Source organism: Sarcophilus harrisii, chromosome 1, assembly GCF_902635505.1.
Source record: "Sarcophilus harrisii chromosome 1, mSarHar1.11, whole genome shotgun sequence".
NCBI lineage: Eukaryota > Metazoa > Chordata > Mammalia > Dasyuromorphia > Dasyuridae > Sarcophilus > Sarcophilus harrisii.
The window spans coordinates 32,861,668-32,888,598 of NC_045426.1; the positions used below are offsets into that span (position 1 = coordinate 32,861,668).

Here is a 26,931-nt window from a genome sequence, read left to right on the forward strand (position 1 = left end):
TCTGGGGATACTTGATTCTCTAAATCCCTACCAGAGATTCCTTCAAAGATTGTACATCTAAAGAAATGGAAAATGAAGATAATAAACAATGGCAAAGTCTTTCACTTGTGATATCTACCAGGCACCTTATCACCATAATGTTTTCTAATGGTAGAAAAGCAAAGTATTATTTCCTGATTTTGATGAACCATTAATTTGTGAGGTCACATGTCAGATCTCCCCAATATTTTATTTCCTATAATATATGGGCACATACACAAGGTCATTTCAATATCCTCAGTTTAAGTAGCTCTTACCAGATCCCTCTTTTCCTCATCCTGATGACTTCTACCTAATTTGAACTTCTTTGTCAGCAAGTAAGATTACCATCCTTTTGATTCTTTTCACAAAGTATTTTTAAAAATCTTTTCGTTTGCAATTGATATTATTTTTCAAATTCTAACTCTTCCCTAGAAAGAGTGGAGAAAATTTTAAAATGTTATTTATGTTTGACAAGGGAAAAGGTATCATCTTAAAATAATCAGCTCTTTAGTGTGTCTAAAGAGGGTGCTTGAGCAAAGGAAGAGTTATGGGAGCCATAAGGGAGTGCTCCCAAGGTGCTGGTGACCAAATGGCTGGCCACGCAGGGCCACGAAGAGTTCATATTTGCTTGGCTGACTGCTCTAAGCTGAGTATAGTCTAACATGACAGAAACTGTTTGTTATATTATTTACTACGTGTCTCTAATCTAACCTTTTTATGTGTACGGGTTTCCTACAGAGTGCAGAGGCAAATCTACTCCCCAAAGAGACTTTAAGAGAATGTTAGCGGAAATGTTGAATAACGATAAATTCCTCTGAGTTCCTTGTGAGCATTCTAATCCACCGCGATGAAACTTTCATGTTTTGTCAGCTATTGTAATTTGGCTTTCACAAATGCAATACAAATTCTTCTTGCATAAGTGACTTTCAGGTTTTGCAGGAACTTTCAGGAAAATTCAACTATTGTGATTATAGATGGCATGTGTTTTAGGAGCACTATAAAACACACACATCTAAAAGGTTTGTATTGGAACTCCTTTCACTTTATTCAGCTGTAGACAAATTTTAGTCTGCATTGTTTTAATAATTGACTCCATTATATTTGATAAAATATAGGGTCGTTTTGAAGGCAATAGTCAGCACTTACCTAAAGCACTTTTCACCTTCAGAAAAAGCTTGTAAACCTAAATTAATTCCCACGTCCCTATGAGGCAGTAATGTATTTCAGAGTTCGTTCCTTTTCGATAAGGAAACCAAGCCCTATCCCACCCCCCAAAAAATTAAATTTAAATTTAAAAAAAGCTGGGTTGTTTCTTTTTTCCAAGTACTATTGAGGATGCTAAAGGAGCCTGGGATGAAGAATCAAATCTCTCTCTTCTCCCCACTCTCTCCCCTCTCTCTCTCTCACTCTCTCTCTCTCTCTCTCTCTCTCTCTCTCCCTCTCTCTCTCTCTCTCTCTCTCTCTCCCCCTCTCCTTCCCTTTAAGTCTACATCTGCCTCTACCTCTCTATCTTTCTTTCCCTCTATTCATCTCTCTCACTTTATTTCTGTATCTGTCTCTTCTTTCTCCCTTTTAATCTCAATGTCTGTCTGTCTGTCTGTCTCTTTCTCTTTGACTTTCTCTCTGTCTCTTTCCCCTTAAGTCTGCATCTGTCCCTGTCTCTCCATCTTCCTTTCCTTCTATTTGTTCATCTCTCTGTATGTCTCCTCACCCTCCTTTTCAATCTCTGTCTGTCTTTCTGTCTTTTCCTCCCTCTCTCTCTGTTTCTCTCTTTGTCTTTCTCTGTGTGTCTGTCTGTCTGTCTCTCTTTCTCTCTTTCTCTTTCTCTCTGTCTTTCTCTATCTCTCTGTCTTTATCTGTCTCTCCATCTCTCTTTTTCTCTCTCTTCTGTATCTGTCTCTCCAACTCTTCATATCTCTCTCTCTCTCTCTCTCTCTCTCTCTCTCTCTCTCTCTCTCTTTCTCTCTCTCTCTTTTTCTCTCTCTCTCTTCTCTCTCTGTGTGTGTGTGCGTGTCCTCTCTGTCTCCCAAGCCACTTTACCTTCCAGATCCCTCATTGGCATCTGTTGACATAAGGGGAAACATCCAGGCTTGTAATAATTACAGAGGTTAAAAGTTGTAATTAAAATTACATAAAATTAATTGATGGACTTAGAAAGATTTATGTGCCTTGAAATAAAAATACTTACAGCTGGTTTGAATTTATATCTTTGGCTTGTCGATTCTGTATATGAGGGTATGAGTTGAAAATTGAGGTAAGAATGCTAATGCACTGGTGTGCAAAGGTGATGCTATGTCTCGAGGTATCTGGCTGTCACTAAAGTAGAATGGACATTGCTGTGGTGGGCATCTCCACATGGGCATCAATCAGCCCAAGAGACAATTCTTAGTCATCACACTAAAAATTTTCAAATTAGGGTTATATAATGCCAAAGAAACTTGTGGAAAAGTGGCTCTTTTGGAATCAACACATTTCAATTCAATTCAACAAATATTGATTTTCCCCTTTCTTGAATGACCCCAGAGTCATTCTTTTTAACCTAAGCTGAGTATTGCTATTTCACCAACTTCTTTAAATGTAATTCTTAAAAAAAAAAAAAAGATAAAATAAAACCAGTCCCCCCCCCCCCACTTCAACATCTGACTTTTCAGAGAACAATAAGGTCATAAATTAAAAACTAGGGAGTTCCTCTTTGATTTAGAAGCCATCTACTCTAACCCCTCTTGATTTTCAAATAAGGAAACTTAGGTCTTAACATGTTAAGTGACTTCCCAAGGTCACTCAAGAGGCAAAAACAGGTTCTGAATTCAGATCCTTTAACTCCAAAACCAACTCATTTCTACTAAAACACATGTATTTGGAACTTAAAAATTTTCAAAGTTCTTTACACTCATTAGATAACGTGACCCTCACAATAGTCCTCTGAGATCAGAATTATCACTAACTCTGACTTTATCGGAGTCACACAGTTGGAGTGATAATGGAACTTGAGGTCATGGAATATATTTATGGATGAGAAAGTGGAGCTATAAAGAAGCAAAAGGACTTGCCCAAGATCGCATAATCAAATGGCAAAGCAAAAATTTGAAACCAGATCCTCTGCCTCAAGATTCATGCTTCTTTTCTACTAGGAAACGCCCTTCATGGTATTGTAGATATGGAGCTGAGATGGATATTTAGCTCCACTCCCTCATTTTATAGAGGAGGATATTGAGTCTTGAGAACCTTAATTGACTTATTCATGTTCACAGAGGTAATAATTATCAAAAGTGATATTCTAATAAAGAGGAGACTAGGAAATTATATCTTGAATATTTAGCAGCTAGGGGGTGAGGTGGGTAAAACACCTTGCTTAGAGTCAGGAAAAATCTTAGTTCAAATCCCATCTCAGACATTTACTAGTTATATGATTCTGGGCAAGTCATAACCCTATTTTCCTCAGTTTCTTCATCTGTAAAATGAACTGGAGAAGGAAATGGTCAATTACTTCAATATCTTTTCCAAGAAAACCTCCAAAAGTTCACAAAGATCTGGAAGGAACTAGAACAATAGCAATAATTTTGGATGAATTACTAAACTTTCTTGAGCCTCGACTCCCATCTATAAAATATTAAAGACTGGATGTCTCTTCCAGATCTTGAACTCTTTGAATTCATATTGACTGATTCTAAAGTTAGTGCTTATTCTTTTGAACTTACTTGCTTAAAGCCAATTCTTTCTCATTCTAAAATTACATTCATTACATTGGGCTGCCTCAATAATTCAAAACAAAAATCTGAAACCTGTCATTTTCTCACAATACTTACCAAGTGTTGGCACATAGTAGGTACCTCATAATTTTTATTGAATTATTGACTCATATTAAGATATTTGAATTCATCTTTAATGTTCATTACCCCTACTATGATAATTACCTCACTTAAAACAAGGGGTCATGACTCCCCCTTTCAAAGCCCACACTTGTTTTCTTTTGTGTGTGTGTGTGTGTGTGTGTGTGTGTGTTTGCTTTAGAAAGTTTAGTTTAGATAAAAGTTTTGAATTCAATCACAAATGCTCTGAGCCTCTGGTTATAAAAATCGCTAACATTTTGTTAGAAGCTGGTCTCAGTGTATTCTTTTATATAGAGATCTAACACTACTTACTTCTGATCTCTTTGTGATTGAGTCAAAATTAAGACTTTTGGAAACATTTTGGTAATGCAACATCAAATTGTATTATGGTGTCTGCTAATTGATAAGCACCAGGAGGAGAAGTTGGGAAGACAGCCAACATTTTCTTGGGATTTCTATTGGGTCTCTTTCTACAAGATGCCTGTAAAACCTCAGGACCCTCTTCAACCTCTCTCTTTTCTACCACAGCTCAATCCTACTTCTATTCATCAAAGGTGTGTCAGAAAGTCATATATTCCAATTTCTGTTAAGTCTTTACCATTGCAGCTATCTTGGTACAGGATCCAGAATCCAGATGGTGCAATGAAATTCCCTAGCCAGTTGGAACAAACCTCTTATCTGGCATCATTTCACTTTATCCAATGGCTCTCAAAGACTTTTTACACTTAGTCTAAGTCCTCTTGATTAATTGAGATGAATTTTCAACTTAAGGCATCAGAACTAAAGATGAGGTGGAGTAATTTTTACCTCATCCTTTTACTTTCTACTTTATGTATTTATTTAAAACAAAATGTAAATATGTTTCCCCTGGATCATTAAAATGAAATCATTTGGTCATGTGAAATGTACATGTATAGTAAAGTTGGAAAAATGCAAACTTCCCCTTCCTTACCCTTGTAAAGAGCACCCTTTCCAGGAATAATCAGGTGACTCACAGAATTGTCTGGATGTACCCCTTCCAGTTACACTGAGTTGGGATTGTGAGCACTGAAGCAATCAGGCTTTACTAAAACAAGGAACTATCTCCCCACCTTAATTTGCATAATTGATCCAGTATGAAATAAGTCCTGCAATGGAAGAGCCCTGGGAATTCTTTTGTTTGCCTCAGCATGTTGGCTGTCTGGAGGCATTGCACATCAGAGCTAGAAATGCTTGAGTGCATAATTCTTCCTCATGGCTTTGCTGGGAGCTCAATGCACCTTCTTAAACTAATAATAAAATAATCTGCAATATAAAAATATGTTTCTTTTGGACACATTTGACATGTTACAATGACAGAGTGTTTATGACTCACCGTCACCACCTCCACCACCATTGGCTTTATTTAGAATCAGTGTAGGGAAGCAAGCAGCCATGAGCTGCCTCACCAAAGTTTTCCATCAGGAAGAAAGTTGCTCACTTCTTAGAAAATGGTATTGGGATGTACAGGAAGACATAATGCTGGGTGCTTGGGGGTAAACTCACATGGACTATGAAATCATAGTGAAACAGCAGGGTGATGTGGTAGCCAATGGGATCTTGGGTTTTGCAACTTCCAGGAGTAGGGAAATGATGTTCTGGCTGTATCCTGGCCAGGCTATATCTGCTCAAGTCTAGGGACAGATAGGATGATGACAAGTCTTGAATTTGGAGAATAGGTTAAAGGAAGTGGGTGTTGTTTAGTGTGAAAAAGAGAACACTCTGAAGGACATGGAGGTTCGCTTCAAGTAGTTAAAAGGTTAACACATAGACAAGACTAAATAAGTTTTTTAAACTTGTTCTGCCTGATCCTACTGAAAAAACTAGGAATATGGCAGAATTTTCCCCCTTGTTCCCCCCCCCCCGCCCCAAAAGGACAATTTTCCTGATGACGGGAAAAAAATCTTTCTGACAATGAGAATAGTCTAGAAGTGGAAAAGAAGTCAATTCATTCCTTCTCAATGCTCAATTCATTCAAACACAGGGTGACCCCTTCTTGGCTGATATAGCGAGGATCCTTGTTTAAGTATGAGGATTGAACCAGATGGCCCCTGAAAAATTTTATGATTCTGTGATGATGTTTCCTTGTGAATATTTCACATATTCAAGGTATGATCATAGTTTAGACTTAAATAAGATATGCTAATACATTATGACTAAGATACAAGTATATATTATATATATATATACAAGATACAAGAACTTCCAAGTATATTTATATACAACTTACTTTGTTCTATATATGAGATGCTAGATAAGACCTTCAGCAAAGTTTATCCATGCCTATACAAATGTTATGCCCTTTCATCCAGGCAACAACCCTGAAGAATATGTGCTTTTATTATCATTCCTATTTCACAGTTGAGAAAACTGAGGGAGAAGTAGTTTAGGTAACTTGCCCATGATCATAGATAAAAAGTGTCTAAGGTCAATATGACTTCAGGTGTTTTTGAATTCAAACCTAGCACTCTATCCATTGTGACACCCAGAGATATCTAAACTTTTTTGCCCACAAAAAAAACACCAAAAAAAAATATGACCATAAGAATTAATGTTCTTTCGGAGAGAGAAGGGAAATAAACTTAAGATCCAACATAGCCAATAAATAAACAATCATGTGAGAAGGGAAAAAACAGACCATTGAGTCTAAAACTTCTTCACATTTTTTGTGAACTGGACTCCATGGACAGGCTAATGAAGCCTATGTAACTTTCTCAAAATAATGTTTTGTTTTATTTTTTCCAAATGTTTTAAAAAGCATATCATAAAATATGTAAAAAATGTTGGTAATTCTACCAAAAATTATATTTAAAAATTCAAATATGGATAATTGTATTATAAAATATAATTTGAAGTTATAATTTCAAAGTTAATTGATAATAATAATAAAATATACAATATTTTAAAATTATTCATATATCTATAGCTACATGTATCTTTATACACATACATATATTAAAAGTTCACAAACCTCAAGCCAATAATCCTCCATCTAGGTAAATCTGGAAAGATTTCTTATAGAAGATTGTATTAAAACAGAGACTTTAAAGAAACCAAAGCATCCTAAAGAGACAGATGCTAAAAGTGTTCCAGGCACATGAGGAGTCATATAAATCGTACATGACGTCGATTTTGGAGAACAGCAAGTTAACAGTCAAGGCTAATTTGAGTGGACATGAAGGAAAAAAAAAACTAAGAAAGAAGAAATAGAAAAGAAGGTAGGACATATTTCCAAGGATTTTAGATGGAAGATTGAGGAGTTTCTAATTTTACTCCAGAAACAGTAGGAAATTCTTGGAGATTTTTTAGAAGTCAGAGAACCAGAATTTATCAAGAGCCTACCATGTATCAGACATCATGCTAAGAGCTGAGATTACAAAAAAGCCAAAAATGCCTCTACTTTCAAGGACCCACAGTCTAATGGGTGACACAGCACACAAACAACTGTATCCAACAAGATATATACAAGATAAATTGGGGGTTGGTGAGAGATCTCAGAGCACAGGTACAAAATTTAAGGAGGACAGGGAAAAGCATCCTGCAGAAGGGGGAACTCTAGCCAAGACCTGAAGGAAGCAGTTAGCTGTGCTGGGGAGTGACATGATTTTGGAGTGTATTTCAGACAAGGGGAATGGCCTGCTCAAAACTTGGAGGCAGGAGATGGAACCAAGTTTGAAGAAACAGGAGATATGCCAGTTTGGCTGGAAGATAGCCTGTGTACAGAGGAATGAGGTGTAATAAGACTGAAAAAGTCAGCAGGAGCCAGAGAGCAAAGGTAGTCCCCACCTGAGTTAGCCTTTATTTATCCTGCTTATCTCTATTCAACAAACCTAGGCATTTGGAATGGTCTAATGGAACCCAATTCCAAAGATGAGCCATATATTGCATTTCTGTATTTAGAATAATTGTTTTAAAAAAAGCAAGCTATTCAGGAAAAATATGTTCTTCTTTCTCCTTTATTGTTAAACATAGTAAAGCATCTCATCTTCAGTGAATTCTTTCTCCAATTTGCAGCAATAGCAAGCTAACAGCCTACTCTTTATGCTGACTTAGAACAAGGCATCAGTTATAGTGATGCTTTAGATGCCATCCTTTTTATTTGAAAAAAAAAAAAACTTGGAATTTTGAGTCATTAAAGGGATTCACAATGCCCTACTTTATCAGATTTAATATAATCTCATGTGAAAATAAATCATCTCTAGAATATCATTATCATCAACACTGTTTTTAATTATCCTGTATATTGAATACTTTTAGATTTGCAAAACATTTTAAATAGAGGTTTTAATCCTCATAATCTCACAACCACCCTGTGAGGTAAGTGTTCTTGCTATTCCTGGTTAATAGCTAAGAAAACTTGGGGATATGTGTCAGAAGTTGGATTTGAACTCCTCGCTTTTCCCAGACTACCATTTATGATACTTTCGTCACATGCTTGCCCCAAATCCCTTTCATCATCCATAATATAGAAGCCTGGGATGTAGAATCCCAGTAAGAAATAGTATGAGAAAATGAATCCCACTCCTTTCAGACAACACTATTCTTTTATTATTAACCTGAATGAACCCTGCAGAACATATCAAGGATGGAAGGTTAGGGAAGAATGTCATCTGTTACAGTAGTACAAAGGTTCCCGTCCCCTACACCTGGGAGTATAAATGTTTTGTACATTGAGGGACATCTATATTCAACATTGGTCTGGTTCTCATTAAAAAATTGGGTCCAGTTTTTGTCTCTTCATTTTAAAAGGGATGTGGTTTAATTAGAGCAGACTCAAAGAAAAGCAATGATTAAATAGATGGCAAATATACCCTAGAATTAAAGTTAAAGGAGTTGAGGTCCTTTTGCTTAGAAAGAAAGAAGACTGAGAGATTACTTAATAAGAGGTCTTCAATCATATAAAGGGTTATTATGGGAAAGACAGTACCCAGTTGTTCTCCATCCTGCAAAGACAAAGAGGGATCAGATATGGAGAAGCAAATGGAATATAAAGAAAGTAAAGATCACTGGATTTGGTCAGAAGATCTCAGTTCAAGTCAAGCTCGGCTGTTGCTATGTGACCCAGAGCAAATCTATAAAATGAGATTGAAAATGCCTGCTCTACCCAACTTGCAGGGGAGTTGTAAAGACCAAATGAGTTAATGTCAGTAAAGTGTTATGTAAATGTCAGCTATTATTAATTCAGTTAGATCTAAGAAAGAACTCCCTCTCAGTAAGGGTAATTAAACAGTGGCTGGACCAGTCTTAACAAAGATGGCCACTCCCTTTATTGGAGGTCCCCTACTTTCAAATCTCTCTCTCTCTCTCTCTCTCTCTCTCTCTCTCTCTCTCTCTCTCTCTCTCTCTCTCTCTTTCTCTCTCTTTCTCCCTGATCCCTCTCCCTTTCTTTTACCCTCCTTCTCTCTTTCTGCTCTCTCTCTCTCTCTTTCTTTCTCTCCCCACCCTCCCTCTCTCTCTATCCCTTTTTCTTTCTCTCTGTCTCTTTTTTCCTTCTCCTCTCTCTTTTCCTTCTCTCTCCTCTCTTTCCCTTCTTCTCTCTTTCTCTTCTCTCTCTTTCCCTTCTTTTCTCTCTTACCATTCTTTTTTCTCTTTCTCTCTCTTTTTCTCTCTATTCCTTCCCTCCTTTCTCTCCTTCCCTTCCCCATTTCTCTTCATTCTTTGTTCCAAAAGATAACTCTGAGGAAGGGCAAAGAAAATATTTTTAACTATATCAATTTCACTTTTTTAAAAAAGTAAAACCATAGGAAAGTAGAGTTGGCCATTCTTACTATTGAAGAATTCTCTGAGCTAGAGGTAAAAAAAGGGATCTCACAGTCCATTTAGTTTAGCCCCCATCATTTTACAGAAAAGGAAAATGAGGACCCAAAGAGTTAAATGACTCCACTTGAGGTCAGACAAATAGTAAGCACCAGAAGCAGGATTTGATACAAGATCCTGTGAATCCAATCCCTGTTCTCTTTCCTCTGTATAACACTGCCTACCAAATATGGTACTTAATCCAGCATATGTTCTGCCTGAAAGGTGAATCCAGGAAAGAAGGGAAGAAATCTGTCTATTGATCATCACTGGGGAACTCATTATGTAAGTTTCGGGGCCCATAGGGAGAATTACTAAGAATGATATTTATTCCAGAATTCCCCAAGCTCTCTGTTGAAACATTCACATATCAAAGTATATTTGTGTCTACATTGTAACTTATGAGCACAAGATGTTTAAGAAATTCTTCACTGATAAAAAGTTAAGAAGGAAAATCTCAAAAAGGTCCCTTAAAAAGTTAGGTTCTTAATCACAGTTTTACATATTCTAGATTTTTTTTAAAAATCCTAAAAATTATTTACCCCAAACCTTCATTTACAAGGCAATTAATCTAAAATGAAGGCTAATTTATTTGCTTACTTTGACAAATATTTTAGAACAAAGGGCTTACTTTAATTTTTTTAATGACTTGCTAATCTATTTTTGATGACACTAATCTTTTTTGGCTGGAGGCAGTCAAACATCAATGGTGGAATACCTAGACTCCCTGGAGCCATAGGTTCAAGCCCCAGCAGGGTCACCTCAGATGAAAGCTGATAAATTGAGTGTTCTGTGATATACTACTGATGGGGAGGTGATCTTTCAACAGAGACCTCAAAAGCCAAAGTTTTCTTTAGACATTAATAATCCCCCAAATAGAGCAGACCACATTGCCTGAAGCATGGTGATGGGGTATATGATGGAAGAGGGAGGTGATATACACGTGAAAGTTGTGGTTCATGAAGAGAACCAAAATGGCATCACTATGTTAGAGTCAAATTAGTGTGTCCAACTGTGGCTGATCAAGCTAATACAAGCTCAGAATGCTCTACCACAAGTCACACACAAATAGTTCTTATGAACATTTGGGGTGGATTGTATGATTTTGTGCTTGCATTTCTTTCTAGCTAATTCAATTCTGCTTCATTCACAGAGTATACAGCACTTTCTCCTAAGAGGGCACTCCATGTTGGTCGGTCCTGTCCAAGTGTCTCCCATGTCATGCAATTGATTCTAAAGTTCTTAAAAAGAGACCTTAAGAGTGTCCTTTTATTGCTTTTTTCTGACTACCCCGTGAGTGCTTGTTCTGTGAGAGTTCTCCATAAAATAGCCTTTTTGGCCAGAGTACATTTGGCATTTGAAGAATGTGGCCATCCCAATCCCAAACTCCATTGGATGTTTGGCAGTTTAGTTCGAGAAAGAGCCTCAGTGTTTGGTATCTTATCCTGCCAGGGGATCTTCAGAATCTTCCTAAGATAATAGAGTTGTTGGATGGGTGTAGTGTTGAGAAATTCTGCTCAAAGTTCTCAACAGTTCAATTTCTCTCCATCATGAGAACTATGCTCCTTCCAGGCTCTTACTGGGATGCAGACAGCAAAATGCATCTAGGAACTCTAGGTAAAACTGAATGACTTTGCTTGTTGACCCTTGTAAGTTGGTTTACCATCAAATGCTCAATTCTATTCATTCCCTATGTTTTAAATTTTTTAGCTCAGAATTTCCTACTTTAAATTAGGCACAGAAATTTTTAGAGCATGACATAGAGATAGAAGCCATAAATGATGGATTGGGGTTTCTATAAGTCTGAAATACTTGTAGGATAAAGACAGTTCTAGGAAGTTTTTATTATCATTATTATTATTATTATTTAGTAAAATAGAGGTAATTGAGGCACTGTAGTACAGTGTAAAGAATTCTGATTTGGAAGTCAGATAAATTGGTGTTATAATTATTAATCTTACCACATCCTACATACATGACCTTGGACAAGCTACCTAGCATCATGTAGGTCACATTTTCAATATCTGCAAAGTATTGAGGTTAGATTATTTCAGTGGTGACATCGCAGCCAACGATACCCCTGAATGATGCCAGAACTAGATTAAAATATAATTGAAAAATAATTAACAAAATAAAAAGATCATATTTGATTTTCTAAGTCAATGTGTGGGCCAAACGGGTCCTTATGTATGACATTGAAGCCTTAATTGTTATTTGAGTTTGACATCATTAGGCTAATGAGTTCTAGGCTTCTTTTAGTTCTAAATCTTATAAAGTTGAGTCTCTTTCAAATGAAAAAAAAAATATCATGCTCTGGTAGAATAGTCAAGAATGTCTATTCATCTTGTATATGGCACTGGCCTGCTTGTTCTATCAATTATGAGAATCCCAATAAATACCTCTTAATTGTCTGCCCCTGAGCAAGGTGCTAGGATTAAAAAAAAAACAAAAAACAAAAATAAAAAAGTCCCTGCCCTCAAAGAGCTTACAATCTATCTGGGGGATGATCTATGTCTGTAACATAAATGTTCTGTGACACGACTCCTCATCAGCAAAAATCTGAGAAAGCAAAAGTAAGCAAAATAAAAGTCTTGCAATACAGTTGGTCAAGAGAGAACCCGAATTCTAACTTGATCTTTCTGCTGTTCAATTGTTTCACTTGTATCCGAATCTTCAAGATCCCATTTGGAGTTTTCTTGGCAGAGATACTGGGATGATTTGTCATTTACTTCTCTATCTTATTGTACAAATGAGGAAACTGAGACAAACAGGGTTAAGTGACTTGCCTTGAGTCACACAGCTAATAAGTACATGAGGCTGCATTTGAATCCTAGAAGATGAGTCTTTTTGACTGCAGACCTGGTGTGCTGTCCACTATGGCATCACCTAGCCGCCCCTTTGGTTTTCTATGGATCAGTTATTCTTGAGTATGAAAGGAGCAAGACAGCTTTTCTAGATAGGTCATCCCAGAGTGAAAACACATACCCTAGGATTTTACCAAAAGGGTCCTAAAAAGGCACAACATTCAAAAGGACATCCCTCAGGTTCTAAGATGAGACCTAAAACTACGACTTCTCTGTGATGACTACTAATTAATAGAGTAAAGGTATTCGTTTCATCCAATATACCATGAGGTCCTTTGTCTTTGTCAGAGAGAATATAAAGCTCTCTTAAAACACATCAAAGAGGCTTTTCTGATGCATCCATACAATTAAATTTCATATTTTAAAGGTGAAAATATCCCTAGCATCACTATTTTCTCAGAGTTCCTATTTAAAATACATAGCCCTCATCAGTCCTGAAGAATATAGTTTGAAAAGCTGTGATCCACCTCAAAAACATGTGCTAGATACACACAGAGACACACAAATACATAATATGTAGTAATACTGAATTTTAGGTGCACATGTGTTATTGCAAATGATGTTTCCAAACACAGCTGGAGAGTATTCAAAGTAAATTAAAAAAAAATTAAGAAAGATCTCCATGAAATAAACACAGAAAATTGAGTAACAAGTTATATTAGCAAATAAGTATTACCAAATAAAAGATAGAGAATCTTAATTTTATTTATGTGCAATTTATGCAAATTGGAAAATGTTTGTGATTACCTATGTATGTGACAAATAGACAAGTTTTTAATGCATAGATAATGAATGTTATAACATATTAAGTCCATATTATTTATCTATATAATAAATATAAATGTTTTTGTTTTGTTTTAATTTATCACATGCCTGCTGTTTGAAAGCCACAATACTATATCCTAAGAGAGATACAGAGTTGAAGAGTATACTTAGCTTCCTAGAGCTTACAGTCTAGTTGGTTAATATGAAATATTATATGCCTTCTGTGCATTAGAAAAGTACATTATGTTCCAGGGAAAATTCATACATTTATACATTAGCAATCACCTTTTTATTAATATAAAGCAGATAAGTATTTACACATAGTAAAAACTATGATTAATCCATTTGCTGATTGAATGGAAAATAAGACTGGTAGGTGACAAAATGGCTATAAGGACAGACTTAGAATCAGGAGAATCTGTATTCAAATTCTGCTTCAGACATTTACTAGCCATGTAACTCTCGATAAATCATATAACCTGTCTTGATCACAGTTTTCTAATCATTAAAATGGGCATAATAATAGCACATGTTTCAGGAAGTTATTATGAATATTGAATGGGATAGCACAGGTAAAGTTCTCTTCAAATATTAATAAACATTTATGCATAAATGTTATAGTTATTTTTACTAAGGACTTTTTAACCTTAAATATGGGCAGGTAGATAGGGCAGTGGAAAGAGTGCTGGGCCTAGAATCAGGAAGGACAGAGTTCAAATGTGACTTCAGACACTAACTGTGTGACTCTGAGCAAGTCACTTAAACTTGTTTTCCTTAGTTTTCTCATCTGTAAAATGAGCTGGAGAAAGAAATGATAAACCATTTCAGTGAATTTTTTTGGAGGGGAACACAGATAGGGTCATGAAGAGTTGAACATGAGTAAAATGACTGAACACAAGAAGTCTTGTGTCTGTTTAGTTCAAACTCCTGATGCCATCTTGGTTAAAATGTATGAGGCTATGGGTTTAGTGAGTGTTCTATACTATAAAAAGAAAAGTCATGAATCTGAAGTTATAGAAATTGTGTTCAAATCTCACCTTTGGTGCTTGCTATCTATGCCATCTTGGGCAAATTATTGAAACTCTTTAAGCCTCAGTTTCCTAACCTGTTAAGGGGACTAAATGACCTTTGAATCTCTAAATCTATGATCCAACTATGATCAGACTAAGAGTCATAAAAAATAATGACTGATGGGCCAGTAAATTGGTTAAATTAAGTAAATTTTAAAGCTTATCCCAAAGAATGCTAAAAACCACAGAATTATATATATATATATATATATATATATATATATATATATATATTCTCCCCTCTATGAACTGATGATGAGCTAAGTCAAATAAGACAAATTGTAATGTAAATAATGTAATGATTTTGTTGAGATATTTTATTTTTTCCACAATTCATTGGATATTCTCCCACTAAATACCATACTGGGAATTGTGAAGAATATGAAGATGAAGAAAATGGGGAAATGACATTGGGAAGTTAACCCAAAGAGGGAACTCATTTTTTCCTAATGCAATTTTTCTAATGCAATTCCTAATATTAGGATCTTAACTGACCATGAGAGTGGTTAAGTGATTGATCACAGTGGTAGTAAGAGACCAAATTAGGCTCTAAAGTAAACTTCTCCTACAGAACTCTTTCAAGGCTTTTCAAAGAACTCTTTCCAAAAAACTCCATTCATTTCTCCCTGAACTAAAACTTATAGTTTAAAGACAATACCATAGCAATAGAAAACACACACTTTACTTTGTATCAATTTGTGTAAGTCTTTCCAATTTTTTCTGAAATCACCATGCTCATTATTTCTTAAAGCATAAACACACACACACACACACACACACGCACACACATATATGTTAGAGATTAAAATAAAGTGTTATAAGACTTCTAAAAGAACAGGTTTTCATCAAAGACATTTGCACAAGTGACTAAATAAAAAGTAATATATGGTTACAACATGTATTAAAATAAATCTGAAGTTATAAATTCTTCACAGCTGGCAAAGAGAAAACAGCTTTGAAGGAAGATTTGAAGAGCAGTTAGAATTTCTTTTTTAAAAAGCTTTTAAAAATTTTAATTGTCTCCAATTCCATGTAAAAGAATAACATTCATTTTTAAAAGATTTTGAATTCCAAAATTCTCCCTCTCCCTTTCTATTTCTTTCAATGAAAAGGCAAGTAATTTGATATAAGTTATACAAGTTCAGTCTTACAAAACATATTTTCATATTGGGCAAGAAAAAACATCCCCCCAAAACCAAAAAAAGTTAAAGTGAGTTGTGATTGTTTTAAGAATACCTTGCTTTGTATTCAGATACCATCAAGTCTCTCTGGAGTTAGAAAGTATTTTTCAATCAACCAATTGCTTTTAATTAATTCTTCTCTTCAGTTAATTATCACACATTTCTTTCTACTTGGCCAATTCTGTTTTTTAAGAAGTTCTCACTAGTGGATTTTTTCTACTTCTTTTACCATTTGACCTATTCTAATTTTGTAAAGTGTTATTTTCTTTAGAATGTTTTTGTGTGTTTTCTTTACCAAGCTCTTGACCCTTTTTTTCTGCATGATTCTCTTGCATGATTTACTTCTTTCCCCCATATTTCCCATATTTTTGTTTTGTTTTTTGTAAATTTATTTATTTTTAATATACATTGATTTATTAATCATGTTGGGAGAGAAAAATCAGAGCAAAAGAAAAAAAAATGGCAGAGATTTAAAAAATAAGAAGAAGTGAACATAGCATACGTAAATTTACATTCAGTCTCTTGAGATCTTTTTCTGGATACAGATGGCATTTTCTGTTCAAAGTCTATTAGGATTGCTTTGGATCACTGACCTACTGAGAAGAATCAAGCTTTTCATAATTTATCCTTGCACATTCTTACTATAATTGTGTACAATGTATTCCTGGTTCTGCTTGTTTCACTTAACATCAGATCATGTAATTCTTTCCAAGCCTTTCAAAAATCAGCTTGTTCATCGTTTTTTATAGAACAATAATATTCCATTACCTTCATCCACCATACACAACTTATTCAGCCATTCCCCAATTAATGGACATCTACTCATTATCTAATTCTTTGTTAATATAAAAAGAGCTCTTACAAACATTTTTGCCCATATGGGCCCTTTTCCCTCCTTTATGATTTCCTTGGAATGTATACCCAGTAATAGCACAACTGGATCAAAGTATATGCACAGTTTTATAGCCCTTTGCACATAGTTCCAAGTTGCTCTCCAGAATAGTTGGGTCATTTCAAACTCCACCAAAAATGTATTAATGTCCCAGTTTTTCCACATTTCATCCAGCATTCATCATTAGCTTTTCCTGTCATCTTAGCCAATATGAAAGGTGTGAGGTCTCAAAGTTGTTTTAATTAGCATTTCTCTTTTCAATAGTGATGTAGAGAATTTTTTCATATGACGCCAGATGGCTTTAATTTCTTCATCTGAAAATGAAGATTCATATCCTTTGACCATTTATCAAATGGGGAATGACTTGTATTCTTATAAATTTGACACAGTTCTTTATATATTTTAGAAATGAGACCTTTATTAGAAATACTGACAGTACAGATTTTTCCTGGCTTTGTACTTCTCTTTTAATTGTGTTTTTGTTGATTTTGTTTGTGCAAAACCTTTTTAATTTAATATCATCAAGATAATGTTTGCTGTAGATTTTAGATAGACATTGCTTATTATTTTATTGAAAGCTCCCTTTATCCCTGCTCTTTAGTGTTTGTAATTGGAATGGGTGCTGTATTTTTTCAAAAGCTTTTTCTGCATCTATTGAGATATTGAGATTATCATATGGTTTCTGTTGGTTTTGTTATTGATAAAGTTAATTATGGTAATAGTTTCCCTGACATTAAACTAGCACTACATTCGTGGTATAAATCTTACTTGGTTATAATATGTTATCCTGCTGATAAATTGCTGTAATCTCTTTGCTAATATTTTATTTTAAATTGTTGCATCAATATTCATTAGGGAGATTGTTCTGCAATTTTCTTTCTCTGTTTTGGCCCTTCTTGGTTTAGATATCATTGTCACATTTGTGTCACAGAAGGAATTTGGCAGTACTCCTTTTTTACATATTTTCTCAAGTAGTATGCATAATATTGGAATTACTTATTCTTTAAATATTTGGTAAACTTCACTGTGAATCCGTCTGACCCTGGAAATTCATTAACAACTTGTTCAATTTCTTTTTCTAAAATGGGATTATTTAAGTATTTATTTCCTTTTCTGCAAATCTGGGCAGTTTATAACTTTTCTAAATAATCATACATTTTTGTTAGATTGTCAAACTTGCTGCAATAAAGTTGGGCAAAATAGTTCTTAATTTTTTTATTTATTTATTTATTCATTCATTCATTTATTTATTTGCTGAGGTGATTGGGGTTAAGTGACTTGCTCAGGGTCACATCAAGTGACCCTAGGAAGTATAAAGTGTCTGAGGTGATATTTGAATTTAGTAGGGCCTCCTAATTTCAGGGATGGTGCCACTGTGCCACCTAGCTGCCTCAACAGCTCAATTATTGCGTTAATTTTTTTTCCATTGATGTTGTGTTCATCTCTTTTATTTTTGATGTTGGTGATTTGTTGGGGTTTTTTTTCCTTTCATTTTTATGAGCAACTTAATCAAGATTTATCTATTTTGTAAGTTTTCTCATAAAACCAACTCTTAGTTTTGTTTATTAACTCAATAGTTTTCTTAATTTCTATGTTATTAATCTCTCCTTTGATTTTCAAATTTTCTGATTTGGTATTTAATTGGGGTTCTTTGATTTGTTCTTTTTCTAGCTCTTTTAGTTGCATGGGTAATTCATTGATCTCCTCTTTCTCTATTGTATTTATGTAACTATTTAGAGATATAAAATTTCCCCTAAGAACTGCTTTGCCTACATCTCATAGGTTTTGGTTTGTTGTCTTTTTATTGTCATTTTCTTAGATGAAATTATGTATTGTCTCTGGGATTTGTTGTTTGACTCACTGATTCAGACTGTTGTCTGTATCATGCAAATCTCACATTTCTTTCTCATTTTTTCCCTCTGCTTCTCTTCCAAGAAGCCTCTTTAGATTTGAAATCAATTTATCTCACTCCTTGAGATTTCTTCTGTGAACATTCTGTTCTCATCTGATATTATGTTTTGCTCTGCCCTGTCACCAGAGTAGCTTTCTGTGGTCAAGGTTCTTTTTTATTTCTTGCTCATTTTCTTTCATTTTCTTTTGGTATTTCCTCTTTTTTTACTTTTATGGTTGTACTCTGAGCATGGGCTTAAAAGTGGCACTGTCCCATGCTTCCTGTGGACCTCTGAGCCTTGGTTTTGAGCAGGGGTTCCTTGTGTTTGCAGGAATAGCTTTACCTCCTTTTTTTTTTTTTTTTTTTTTTTTTGAGGAAACAGACTGGTTTGCAGAGTTTGCCTTCTAAGCTAGGACTGAAAGCTGCCCCACTGATCTGCTCCCCTACTGAGTCAGGATTGAGGGTGTTAGTTGCTGATTTTCTATGATTAAGACCTTCTCACAACCTTTCCCAGAGTTTATCTGAACTGAGCTAAACATCCTTTTCACCCTAGAGTAACTGACCTTTCTTGAAGTCTTTCCAGTCTATCATGAGCTGGAGAGTGGTTTTATTCGATCAGACTCTGTTCAGAGGCTTGATTTCATGTGGTTTTTGAGGGAAACTGGGAGAGTTTGAGCAGTTTCCTGGCTTTATTCCACCATATTGGTTCCACTCCCCTCTCATCTTTCTTATTAGATTTTTTAAATCATTTTTGAGCTCTTTCAGAAATTCCTTTGTACGTGGGACCATTCATATTTGTTTTTTTTTTTCCCTTTGAGTCTTTAGATGAATCTATTTTGCTTTTGTTATCTTCTTTTGAATTCATATTTTTCTTTGGGTTCTGTTGTTTTTTGTTGTTTGCTTATTTTCCCAGCTTTTTTCTTGATTTTTGAACTTTTTGCTAAAGTTGGACTCTGGGGGTGCAGGGAGTACTGTCCTGAGCGTCAGGTTTTTGTTTGTTTTTTTGTTTTGTACAGCTATTTTCAGAACTAGATCTGAGGATTTTGTGAGTTATCAGCTCTTCCAAGATGTTATGAGCTAAAGAGAGTTGTGGTCACCACTCTCCTGACCCATGATCTTTTCTATGAAAAAGCATTTCACTCCATTCTGTTGTGGGCTCTGCTTCACTTTCCCCTGCCCCAAAGTTGTTTTGAGAACTAATTTTAAAGTTATTTTTTGGAGGGGAATTTGGGAGAACTAAAATGAGTCTCTGCTTTTTCTCTGCCATCTTTGTTCACCAAGTAAGATTTCAATAAGCAAATATTTTATTTCAGGTGAGAAAAAAACAGTAAAAGAATGCTTGCCTAGGATATAAGAATGCTTGCAAAAGGAAATAGCATATCAAAGTTAATTTATAAATGCTAAAGTGTTATTTCAAACCATTCTTCCTATTATTATTATTTTAGTATCATTGGAAAGTTTTATAAAGGAATATAATTCTTAATGAAGAACAAGATGCCCTTATGGACTTCTCCAAATCCCTTCCATTCCACTGAATCAACAATGTTTTTTTTCAAATTGTAGGATTAGATAAAAATCCAAAATGCCTTTTTGTCAAATCCTTTTTATTCTAAACACTTTATGTACATGAAAAATAAAATAATTTCTGGTTCATTGATAATCATCTAAATGTAGCTATCTTTCTTGCTCAAAATGCTTTTTTACTATCTTTTTTTTTTCAATCAAATTTTTTGTCCTCTTCCTCTCTTTCCCATTGGAATAATTAAACCATTTAAGTATTATTCCCTTTATAAAGTTATTCAAAATAAGAAATTTTAATTAATATGAACCATTGTTGAATATCACCACCTATTTTTAATGGGGAAAAATTATATTAAAAAATCTAACCCTAGATTAGGGTTCCTCTGCTTCAATTGTGACATAAGTTAAATCATTTTCCAAATATATTGTCATTGGTAGTGCTTCTCTGTCAACATGAGAAACTTTAATATAGCTATTCTTTTGGCCTTCTAGAACAGTGTTGAAATCAAATTTATGTGTGTGTATGTGTGTGTGTGTGTGTGTGTGTGTGTATGAGAGAGAGAGAGAGAGAGAGAGAGAGAGAGAGAGAGCACTCACATATGCATTCATTTACAGTAGCATTGTCTTTGACCTTATTGGGAAATGAAACAAATTCTATTCTACTCTCCTTTGATCAAATCCATCTGATCTTTTGTTTTAGTCACAGGGTTGCATTTGAAGAACTCTGACATGCAGGAGAGTTTGCAAAGAAGGACAATCAGATTGGTAAGAGTCTTCAATATAGCAGCATATTTTATTAAGGTGTGCTCCCAAAGAATTTTATTTTTATTGAATATGCAATTTAAAAGACATTACTTTTATTTATGAAACTAAAGAAAAGAAAGCTCTTTTTTTTTCAAATTAACAGATACACTTGACAAATCCAAGTTTTTAAAAATGAGACATTAAATAACCAAATGTTTTGAAACATTCTTTTGTGCCTTGGTACATAAAGGACACATTTTAGGTATACCTACATGAGTTGTCTTAAATCCATGTTATACGAAGATTGATTAAAGGAACTAGAGAAGAGTTGGAGTGAATATGATAGCTATCTTCAAGTATTTGAAAGTTTGATATGGGAGAAGGATGACACTTTGTTTTGGATTCATACAGTAGAAACAGAAATGACCAAGTTACAAAGAAGCAAAACTTAATCTTTATTTAAATGACAACAAAATTTAAAAACATTTTATTTATCTATTTATTTGCAATATTTTTTTTTCATTCGGAATTCTGAATTCTCTCCCTTCATCCTACCCATTAAGAAGTCAAGCAATGTGATATAAATGATGTAGGTGAAATTATTTAAAACAAATTTCCATATTAGTCATGTTGCACCAAAAAAAAAAAAAAAAAAAAAAGGGAAAAAAAATGATGCTTTAATCTGCACCGAGACTTTATCAATTCAAACAGAAACTTCCTAATAATTTGAATTATCCAAAAGTGTAAAAAACTGCAGAGGAGAAGGCTAGATCCCCTTTTATTGAAGATGTTCAAGTACATATGAGATGTGTTATAGTGGAGATTCTTTTCAAGTATGAATTGGGCTACATAGTGATCGAAATGCTTTCCTACACTGAACCATTGAAATTTAATAATTTATTATTAAAAGTCAGTATGGGTTATCAGTATGTATTATTCACACACACACACACACACACACACATACACATGGACTAAACATATGATTTCTTTGGCATAGATAATTCCAGATAGAGAAACTTCTATCAGTGATCTATAAGTTTTAAGCTAAGGGATGCCTAGTGAATTCAAAGTTTAAATAATTTGCTAAAGATCATACAAACTACATATGTCAGAAGTGAAAATTGTACCTAGGTTTTCCTGCACCACACTGTCTCTCATATACATTCTAGAAGACATTACATAGTGAACATTTATTGAATGTTGCAATGTAAGACATATTGCCCATCAAATAAATGGGAATCATATATTGCATATATCAACCTTTATTATAGGTTATAATATCTAAATAAATTGTGTAAATCATATTTCCATAATACATATTAGTTTGTATTTGTCTATAGCACAGAACTTGATGCTGGGTTGATTGTCTTCAGATGCACAGACTAGCTTTGTTCAAGGAATGTTTGATTTGTTTCATTCATTACCTCTAATTAAAGAACCCTGAAAGAAATCTCTTTCAAAGCCTCTAATTTTAGTTCTCCCTCTACATGACCTTCTGCACTTAACTAGCTGCTCTAGATCTCTCTTTCTCTATTGCAAAACCAAAGATGTTATGAAAAACCCAATAAACCACATAATTATTGAAAATACTCTATTATTGCAGATCTTAGATTTTAGATGTGGGTGCTCTATCCAATGTTCAGATTCCAACTCTTCCTGGGAGATTCTCCTTTGTGTTCTCCCATAATTTCATCTTGGGAGATGTGCCCAACTTATTGGTGGCATTTTTCTTTGGGAAACAAGATTACATATGCTCTATCTATTGCCTATCACTTTCCCCTAAGAGAAAACTCCACTTTTTCCTAGAAAAATATTTTTTCTGATAATTCAGCAATTATTTGGGCATTTCTTGTCATTATCATTTAGTTTAAAATGTAGGCAGAAGAAGTGCATGTTGTTTACTATTCTCATCTGAGGACAGAGATCACAAGACTAATATTTTTGAATTGTAAAAGTATTCTCTGTCCCCCAAATTTTGCACACTTGGAAACATTGAAATCTCCAAAAGAATAAATTCTTGCAACAACAGGTATAGATCCCATAGATGTGTTCATAATGTCAATGAAATTCTAAAAAATCTCCAAGCTCATTTGGTCTATCTCCTAATGTTATGTTTATGGTTAAGGGATTTACAGGAGAGATGGTCCAATACTGGGACCAAATATGACAGAGGGATCCTACAGCTTTTCACCCTACCCATCCATACCAGCACCACCTTCCAGAATAAGTAAAGTCCCAATTCTTCTTTTTCTTCTAACTTATCCTCATTGCTGCCATTTTAAGTCCCCACTAGACCATGGGAATTTGCCATCAGGTGGTTACTGAACCTAAGTTCTCATTCTTCTAGGAGAATCCTTCAGTCCCACTATGCTATAACTGTTAAAAATCCACTACTTTGTAAGCTAGGACCATCTTTTCTCTCATTGTTCCCCAAGATCTCAGAGCTTTTGCCATTTGTCCAGATACTTTCCTTATCAGAAACTAAGGACTACTTGAATTTTCCATGTGCTGTGAACTGAATGTGAGCCCTTCTTTCTATTAGAATGTGAGATTCTTGACAACAGGGACTGGTTCAATTTAATTTTTTGTACTTCCATGACTTAGTGTAGGGCTTAGCATATATTAAGCACTAAATGAACACTTTCCCATTCCATTTCATTAAAAAACATGACCTCATCAATGAGATCATAGAATCATCAGCATACAAATGTCCTATTGTATATCCTATTAGTATATTATATATAGATATACTTACATATATATATATATATATATATATATATTGCATGTTGTATTAGTATACAAGAGTCTATTGAGATAATTCAATCCAAAAAAAGAGTATTATAATGCATTTTTATCTAGCTGAAGACACTGTGAAAAATGAAAGTTAATAATACAAATATGACATGAAAAGACCAAAAAAATGTGCTACTGCTAAATATTTTGAAAGGAGTATCTATGATGGGCTTTCTAAAGATCAAATACATGATATTTTTTCCCTCTTGAGAAATATCTTTCTCTCATACATATAGATATATAATGAATTGGTAAAGAGAGAATGCTCCATTATTACTCTGAGAACTTTCAACATCAGTCAAATAATTAAAACACATTATATAACTAGGAAAAAAAAACTCTTCTAAGCTATTACAAAAACATGACATTTCTGATGGATTTAGTTGAAATCTTTTAATTAAACAGGCTCAACCATGTATAAACATGTTCTTGATACACATACCTTATGTTGCCTTTATCAACTTATATGCTGAGATATGTCCAAATACTCTAAAATATTTGACAGTCAACTTTTATACTAATAAGGTATAAAACACCTACTAAAATGAATCCAGAAAAAAAGTTCTTGATTCCAGAATGTGTAAGAAATATTTGGGCCACTGTATGATTATGAAATTTTCAAGATTGGAAAAGTTTTTACCAATTTTAAAGTTAAATCCCTTGACAACTAATTCTGCCCCCAAAGAATTAATGCAATATTTAAGTCAAAGTAGTAGACTGATCTGTCTTGGGAGATTGAAGGGGGTTGAGGGGGATGTAGGGAGGGGAGAGGGATAAGTATATATGTCATGCATACACTTGTCAAGCACTGTGTTAAATACCTTTTACAAATATGTACCTCATTTAATCCCACCATCAACATTGGGAAGGTCCTACTGTTATCCCCATTTAAAGTTGAGAAAACTAAGGCAAATAGAGATTAATAACATGGCTAGGATCATACAACTATTAAGAAGTTAAGACTATTGGAACTGAAGTCTTCCTGACTCTAGAGCCAGTAATTTATTCATTGTGACACCAGCTAGTAGATGCATATAATGGTTTACATTTCTTTAATTCACTAAGAACAAATGAGAAAATGTTCCAATGTGGTAATTAATCTATAATCATATATGGTGTGTTTATTATTATGATATTTTATTATTATGCATATATGGCATCTGACACATAATAGGCATTCAATAAATGCTTAATGATTAATTTATTTATTCATTAATCTCATCAATATGAATCTTCCTTCCTCAAAATCCATCTTTGTTTATGCATCCTCTACAGATATTATCCATGTCCTTGTACAAATTCATCATTGGGGTCTCCCTCAGCATATTAGGATCTTTCTCACTATTCTTGATTAATGAGTATATAGTTAGTCATATAAGTTTATTATCAGAAGGAACTAACCAAAGACAATGTTTTTTCTAATAGGATGAAAAGAGACAAATTCCTATCAGAATAGCACTATCTTCCAGAGTCACAAAGGAAGGAAACATATAAGTTCAGACATTAGCCATATATATATATATATATATATATATATATATATATATATATAGTAATTTGGCAGCAGGAGATGGAAGGGAAGAGGTTTAAGAAAAATAACAAGAAGAAGGCCAAAAAAATGTTCAAGAAGAAATGAGAAAAAGAGGAAACTATTTCACATAATTAAGGTACACCATTTCAGAAAAGGCAATAGTAAAAATAGTAAAATAGTAAAAAAATGTACACCCAGTTAAATGAATTAAATAAGAGAACTACGTCACAGACAGCTAGTTGGCCCAGTAAATAAGAGAGCTTAGCCTGAAATTAAGAAAATTTGTGTTCAAATGTGACTTCAGCACTGACTACCTTTGTGACCCTGGACTAATCACTTTAGCTTGTTTTCTTGTTTCCTCATCCTTAACATTGAGCTGGAAAAGGTTACAGGAAACCAATCTAGTATCAGTGTCACTGCCAAGAAAACCCCAACTGGGGTCATGAAGAGCCAATCACAAGTAAAAAACAACTGGATGACAACAAAAGTATAAGATGTTTAATAGTCTCACAGATAATGACATAATATCAAAATTTTATATATATGTACTCAATAATATAAAATGTAAATTAAAAAATAAGCAAAGTACAAAAGGAAAGAGAAAATAAAAGTATAATATATTTATCACCAATATTTCCCATATAGACAAATAAATCTAAGAAAAAAAGTACAAATGAGAAAAAAGCTAAGGATTTTCTTTAAAAATTAGAATCTTAGAAAAAATAGATATGCTCAATTTCTGGTGATTATTAAATATAGAAATTAAGCAATACTTTACTAATCACAACACAATAAATGTTGTAGTTAATAAAAAACATTTTAGAAAGTACATAAACAAATGTAGATTAAATAATTTGCATCTAAAAAAATGGTTTATTGATAAGGAAATCAGAGAAACAAAAAGGTTTCATTGTTGGAATCTTTACAAATTGTTAAGTCATTAGAATTGATAGAGACAATAATTATCTAATTTAGCATGGTTCAGTATGATTTATCTGATGTTACAAGGAGATGTTATGGGCCAGAAGAAACAAGGTACTAAGTACAATTGATAGAAACAATGCTTGTGTTCACACCTTTAGAGAGCTCATATAAGCAAGAAGCTCTTAGGGCCAGAGACACTCTGGGAGATTGAGAGCCAGGAGTGAGTAGAGGCGTCAGTTGAGAAGATTCAGAGAGAGCTGGAGGCAGAAGCTGGCAGACAAACTGCAAGAGCTCTTGGAACCAAGCAGAAAGATAGGCCTCTAAGAAAAACTAACCCGGCTATTTTGGAGGAAGCAATAAAAGATCTGAACTTTTAACACCTGGCTGCATTTGGGTGATTATTACTTTTAACTGAAACAAAGGCTGCCTCCAGAAAAGCTCCCCAAGAAACCTGCTCCCAGAAAGAACCATCATATTATATTTTAAAGAAGAAAAACACTACATTTCATGAAAAACAAAAACAACAATAAGGTAGCCTGTTGCAACTTTTGGTTTTTAGTCAAAAGGGGGTAATATATATTTAGAAGTGAATTTTATCAAACATTCAAATAAAAATTAATTCCAATGTGACATGAATTATTTGTGAAAAAAAATATGGAAATAAAGTTTCTTCATTTGGATAAACAGGAATCTATAGACCAATATCTGTAGTGAACATTCATGCAAAAATATGGAGTAAAACTTTACCAGGGAAATTTTAACAACATAATAAAAATGAACAGGTTGTATTTAAACTACAAATTCAAAATTGGTTTATTATTAGGAAAACTATAAAAATAATTTATCACATTAATAATCCAAAAATAAAATAAAATCATGTGATTTTTATAGGTAGTATGCAGAAAAAAGATCAAATCCTGTAATTTCATTCGTATATTGGCATTCATTGGGGTGAATAATCTTCATGTAATTTCTTTGTAATGTAATCTTAAGAATGACTTAGAGCACAGAAAAATTTAGTCCTAATTTATTATGTCTGTGACTCAGGTCTTCTTGGTTTCAAAACCAACTCTACCTAAGCTTT

At 34.0% G+C, this 26,931-nt stretch overlaps 1 long non-coding RNA gene across 1 annotated transcript in view; it reads left to right on the forward strand.

Annotated features, from left to right (window-relative positions):
* LOC105749579 overlaps window positions 1-26,931 on the forward strand; it is a 115,263-nt gene that overhangs the window by 63,153 nt on the left and 25,179 nt on the right. The window contains exon 2 of the long non-coding RNA XR_004232194.1: window positions 20,550-20,614. This is a non-coding gene — a long non-coding RNA (uncharacterized LOC105749579). The remainder of the gene's footprint in view (window positions 1-20,549; window positions 20,615-26,931) is intronic.